The following is a 6904-nucleotide window of genomic DNA, read 5'->3' on the forward strand; positions in this document are numbered from 1 at the left end:
ACATTTATTTAGAGATCCCACTAAAGTTTATTTTGCAAATTTAAGGTATTAGAAAACATTCCTGAACACAGTACCTTTTGAACAGCTGTCATTCAGGTTTCACTATCATCTGAGTCAGAATTATCATCAGTGCTTTCTAAGGCTCTTGTGTATCTGGTTTGCCCTAAAGGGTCCTAGCTTATTCCTGTCATCCTGGCATAAGTACTAATAGTACTCTTTTCACTCTCAAACCTTTCCAATTTGGACAATAAATTACATGATCATCTGCCTCTATCCTACGTTCTACATTTGTGGAGAATAAATGGAAGCATCCAAAAAAAAGTTCTGAGTAGTTATGAATTGAACAAGACATACTGACAATGAAAAGCTCAGTGATTCAAACCCACCAGCCACTCCACAGCAAGAAAGACCTGGCTCTCTGCTCCTGTAAAGATCACTGCCTAGGAAACCCTCTTCAGGCAAGTCTACTGCATCACATAGGGTCACTATGAGTGGAAATCAAGTTGACAGCATACAACGACCACTTTATAATGTGCTTTATAATGCACTAATAATGCAAAGATTTAAATAGTTATCTGAAAATGTAAAATTCTACAGAAATATGATGGAGGGAGAGAAGAACTCTAATTTAAGACAAGAGAAATAAGTAACTTCCTTAAAAGTGATGTTGTTGTTGTTATGTGCCGTGGAGTCGGTTCCGACTCATAGTGACCCTGTACAAGGTTTCCGAGGCTGTAAATCTATACGGGAGCAGAAAGCCTCATCTTTCTCCTGTGGAACTGCGGGTAGTTTCGAACTGCTGACCTTGCGGCTCGCAGCCCGATTCGTAACCACTACGCTACCAGAGCCCCTTTTAAAAGTGATGAGTGAGTTAAAATTTCAATCAGCAGAAAAGACATTTCAACTATATATGGAAATATTTCTATACTAATGTTTGCTTATTCATTTCTTTAGTTATGTTACAAATAAGTAAAATTGATTCAAGAAATGTTATATTATGTAGGTAATAAAATAGAGAAATAAAGATATCGGGGTAGTCAAATATTCCTAAATCAACATTGCTTTTCTGTTGTTAGCTACAGAAATTGAAATGGAATGAAAATAGGAGGAAATGGAATTTCCAAGGTATTTTACATATTATTGTTAACAAATGTGATGCAATTTAAATACCTTAAATATTAATGGTTTGTCATCAGTGGTTTTCTTCATTCAAGTGAAAATTTTTTTGAAACATTTTATTGAGAATTGAGTGAAGATTTACAGACCAGATCATCAGTTTTCCATTCAACAAATTATATACTTTGCTTCATTACATGGTTGCAATCCCCTCCATGCACCAACAGTTAACTACATTTACCTCTAGTCACTTCAACCACTGCATTCCTCCCTGTGTCTGCCATCACTCCCATTTTTCTTCTGCCAACCTCCCTCTGATTGTATATTGCCTACCCTGATATCCATGTCAATGCATATCTACCCTCTAGCACATGTATCATTTCCTCCTCTCCCCATAACCATCATAGATAGTTTCTTTTATCAAGAAAACCCCCTTTTGTGATGTACAGAAAAAAAAATAATAAACCACACAGGAATATATAATCATTTAAACAACCAAAGGGCACATTCTGGAAGCCAGCCTCCTGGCCCCCAGCATCCAACCTATTTCTTTCCATGAGTCTAGAGTCCTCAGCTGCTCTATCTCTCCATATCATCATCTCTGCCTCCATCTCTGGTGTCACTGCTTCTCTGGTTAGGGTCCTACGTTCTGCTCATGCTCTTCTCTCTTGATGGTCCTAGGGTCCTCTGTTCTGGGTAGGATTAACTACTCCATCCTTTTTGTTACACAACTTCTACCTTTATAGTTGTGACAATCATAATTAGGTATAATAACAATTACTCACTATTGAATCAAATGAATCCTGTCCCAATCTCCTTTTTCTGATAGACTTTTAAATTGTTTGTTGTTGGAGACTTTTGCTTTAAGGAGCTCTGGTAGCGTAGTGGTTACGAATTGGACTGCGAACCTTAAGGTCAACCTTAACCTCAACGGCACTTAACAACAACAACTTTTGCTTATCTTTAGAAGCCCAACTGGTAGCTTGAAAGAGGGAACAAATCTTTACAGCGAGGATCATTCCTAACCCTTCAATACACAAGATAGACAGGAATGGGCAACTTGGACATTGGCTGCCCAAAGTGGGGGTGGGAGGAGCTACAAAGGCAAGAGGTGACTGCCTTACTAGCTTTCAAGAGGGAGCCTAGATCCAGAGGGCATGGAGGAAGGTAGAATCTTCACTGAGTAGTATCCAATATCACTGGGTGGGGCTGGTGAAAGGAGATGGGGATAGCACTCAGGTGGTACAATAGTGAATAATTGCTATCAGGACTGACTGTGAGGGTTGGAAATGTAAAGGTAGCTGTTTTGTAGCAAAAGGAAGGAAGTGGTTGACTTTGCAGTCCAGGAGCGGAGGCCCTGGAACCATCAAGGGAGAAGAGTGGAGTGTGGGCCTCTACCCAGAGAAACAGTGACACCAGAGATGGAGGCAGAGACAATGACGTGGAGAGATGGTCTGGTTGGGAACTCTAGACCCAGAGATGGTGAGGGGCTGTGTGCTGATGACCAGGAGGCAGGCTTGCAGGGTATGCCCTTTGGTTGGTTGATGATGCATGGAGGGGATTGTAACCATGACAATGTAACTATATATGATAGGATGAATCTAAAGCTAGGGTTCTCCCATGTAAGCTATCACATAATTCACAATAAAAGTTTTTTAAAAAATCAAAGATGATCTATCAGATCTGAAGAGAAGCTAGTCAATCCATAAGAAAGTAAATATTTTTGAAGGAAAGAATGCTGTAAAAACAGCAATTTAGAAGTGGTTATTTGGAAACATTTTCACGTCTGTGTGGTTTTTCTTTTTATCAGAAACAGTCTGTGTTATGTATAAAACTTTTCCTATTTCTACACTTAAAGAAAATATTTAAAAACCAATTGGGGTGCTTCCGCCACTGTCTGCCCCAGAGCTCAGTTCCCCTCAAATTATAAAAGCAGCAGGAAAACTCAAGACAAAGAAAGCTAGTAAGGCTAGTGATTTCAGTGGCATGACAAATTGGCCAACATCAAGCAAATTAGTGAACACTGGAGGATTTCAGAGTGCCATAAGTCAAGGAAATAAGAAACCACAAAATAAAAAATAAAAAGAAGAGAAGGTTGAAAAGAAAAACAACAGTGAGAACAAAGAAAACCGAGAAACAAAATTAGATTGTCCTGGTGAAAATTTCAATGAAGATGATGCTCAGTCAAGTAATAACAGAAGAGAGCTAATAAGCACAAGTGGGTACCACTCCACTTAGATAATGTAAGACCAGATTGTCAAGAAAGACCAGGATTACAGAAAAGCTCAAGATGTCAACCTGAAGCAAATAAAACAACATGTAACAGTTGGCAAAGTGATACACGAAGTTGGGGGCAAGATAGAGAAAAGCGAGATGATCAAGATGAACTTTACAGTGTGAGAAGTCAGGATGGTAATATCTGAGGTTCTTTTAGAGGACAAGGACAAGGCAGAGGAAATCCTCGATTGAATTTTAATTATTCATATGGTTATTGAGAACATGTTGAAAGGATGGATCAGCCATTTCAAACAGATCTTAATACCAGTATGATGTATTACTATGATGATGGTACAGGCATACAGGTGTATCCTGTGGAAAAAGCATTGCTTAAAGAGTATATTAAGTGCCAAATTGAGTATTACTTCAGTATAGAAAATTTGGAGCAAGACTTCTTTCTTAGAAGAAAGATGGATGAACTAAGTTTCTTGCCTATTTTCTTGATTGCTGGTTTCCACCATGTTCAAGCTCTCAGTACAAACATTAATCTCATATTAGAGGCATTAAAAGATAGTACAGAAGTGAAAATTGTGGATGAGAAGATGAGAAAAAAGATAGAACCAGAAAAATGGCCAATTCCTGGCACTCCTCCACATAGAGTGCCACAATCAGACTTCTCTCAACTGATTGATTGCTCAGAGTGTGTACCAGGCCAAGCCTTTGTCTCACATACAGTCAGGGTGATGATCTACTGATGCTTTTGGACGTCATTTGATCGGAATATGCAGTGGAATCAGCAGATCACTGAAGTGTCATATAAATACTGGAGCAAGTCATGCTGCAGAAAAGAAAGTGACCAGGACTGTCTTCTGTGCAAGAATGTCTGCCCCCAACTCCTTGGGAAGGAATTAGTTGGGCCAGCACTGCAGTGGAAATAACCACCTTTGTGATGATGGTGATGATGATGATGATGAGAGACAGACCAGAGGACTGCTATTGTTTTATAGGAGCTGCCCATTTGTGTGTAACTGCCCTGGGATGCATGGGTTAATTTTATTTACTATGAGAAACTTATTATCATCTGGAAATATTGCAAGATTCTTTTACTTCCAGAGTTGTGTACATTAATAATACAGAAATAGAATTGAATGGCATTTCCCAGAATTTTAGGTCCTATTCTATTTGATTTGTCCTTCAATATATGGTGTACATTACATAATGCACATGTTGTCACAATGTTTCTCATGAACTATACGATTTATCAATGTGGACTTTAAGGGATAAGATATTTAACAAATGATTATATTTTTCTTTACTTGTCCAAATGTGTATTTTATATATCAGCATAAAGAAGAGACCGGCAATAAAAAACACTGATGATGGATTTTTTTAAAATCTTGTTTTCATTGAAAATCCTCTGCTTATAATTCAAGAAAGAAATTTGGGCAGATGTTTCAATCAGTTCTTCCTTTTTTTTTTTTAAGTATACAGTGGCTGATTGTGCAAGTTAGATTTATTTAGTAATTAAAATTGGGGTCTAAGGGGACATTTTAACCTGTTTATGAACAGGCATTGAACAAATTAGATACAATGGAAAATTGTTTCCACAGGGTAGGTAGCTAAGTTAGGTCAGTGAAGCTGGTGATGCCTGTCCAATAACCATTTATGCATTATTCATAAAATTACAAGAATAAAATAAAATCAATTGGGAAACAAGTATAAATTGCTACAATATGATGAACTTGACATATACTTATGGATGCAGTAGCTCAAAATACCAACAGAGAGGGAAGGAGTCTTCACATTAAATATCAATCATATTACCTCTGCATACCAGATTGATAGGAATGGGCAACTTAGACATTGGCTATCTAAAATGGAGAAGTGGGGGTTTATAAAGCCACGAAGTGACTGGCTTACAAATTTTCAAGAGGGTGTTTAGTTTAAGAGCGTGCATGGGAAGATAGAATCCCCACTGAATAGATTCATCTTGTCTGATGGGTCTGGTGAAAAGAGATGGGAATAAGATTCTTATGATTTAAGGAGCTCTGGTAGCGTAGTGGTTACGAATCGGGCTGCGAACCTTAAGGTCAGCGGTTCGAAACTACCAGCTGCTCCGCGGGAGAAAGATGAGGCTTTCTACTCCCGTAAAGATTTACACCCTCGGAAACCCTGTACAGGGTCGCTATGGGTCGGAACCGACTCGACGGCACTTAACAACAACAACTGTTATCATAGGAGCTCTGGTAGCGTAGTGGTTACGAATCAGGCTGTGAGCCTCAAGGTCAGCAGTTCGAAACTACCAGTGGTTCTGGGGGAGAAAGATGAGGTGATCTGCTCCCGTAAAGATTTACAGCCTCGGAAACCCTGTGTAGGGTCGCTATGAGTCGGAACCGACTCCAAGGCACTTAACAACAACAACAACAACTGTTATCATGACTAATTGTAACTGTCACAACTGTAACAGTAAAAGTTTTGTAACAAAAAGTGGGGAGTAAGTTAATCTTACATTCCAGGAACAGAGGACCCTAGAACCATCCAGGGAAAAGAGCACAAATGGAATGTGGGACCCTATCCAGAGAAGCAGCGGCACCAGAGATGGAGGCAGAGCTGATGACTCTAGACTCATGGAAAGAGAAAGGCTGTGTGCTGGCAGGCAGGTACTGGCAGCCAGGAGGCAGGTTTGCAGAGTACGTCCTTTGGTTGTTTAAATGATTGTATAGCAGGTTTGCAGAATGTGCCCTTTGGTTGTTTAAATTCTTAGATATTCCCTAGTGTTTTTGTGTACTCTCCCAACCCCCACCAAAACAACAACAACAACAACAAAATAACCCAGAGGGAATAGAAGCAAAAATACCATTGAATGATGAGGCACAGTGGAGATTGTAATCATTGCAATGAAACGATAAATATAAAACTGATGTTCTCCCATGGAATGAATTGTTATCATGACTAATTGTACTGTCACAACTGTAACAGTAAAAGTTTTGTAATATTCAATTCACAATACAAACTTAAAAAAAAAAAATCAGTTGGAAATTGTTCCAAATGGTTTTAGTGAATCTTGAACCTGTTAGTTAAAAATACAAAAATGATGCACCTTATAATGAAGTTAGTTAGAAAGAAGAATTTATTGACATTAGAGAAGATGAAATTTATGTACAGAATTTCAACAAAAACCTCTTTGCATTATCAGTAAAGTGAAATAAAAATGAACATCTGAGGGAGCATATCTTCCATCTGGTTCTGTGCATTTTTGTGAGGAATTTTTTTCAGCTACAATAGCACTTAGTCAAGTATAAAAAGAAAAGAAGAATGGAAGTGGGGATGGAATGATGTCTAAACCTATGTGCTGAATTAATTTCCTTTCACAACTATTAAACCACTAAGTTTCTTTTTTAATTATGAAGTACATTCAATCCTTTCACTCTCAGTAAAAGTTATTAAGTCTCATAAGGATAGAAAAGCTTTGTTAACTTGTAACAAATTACTTTATAATATGTATATATATTTTGAGATCTATATCATCTTTGTCTCAAACTTTTAAAATGTGATTCTGGAGAAGGGGCAA

At 38.2% G+C, this 6904-nt stretch overlaps 1 pseudogene; it reads left to right on the forward strand.

The window, feature by feature from the left end:
• Window positions 1-3102: 3102 nt before the first annotated feature.
• On the forward strand, window positions 3103-4088 carry LOC102842283 (annotated as a pseudogene).
• The last annotated feature ends 2816 nt before the right edge of the window (window positions 4089-6904 follow it).

Source organism: Chrysochloris asiatica, unplaced genomic scaffold (assembly GCF_000296735.1).
Source record: "Chrysochloris asiatica unplaced genomic scaffold, ChrAsi1.0 scaffold00011, whole genome shotgun sequence".
NCBI lineage: Eukaryota > Metazoa > Chordata > Mammalia > Afrosoricida > Chrysochloridae > Chrysochloris > Chrysochloris asiatica.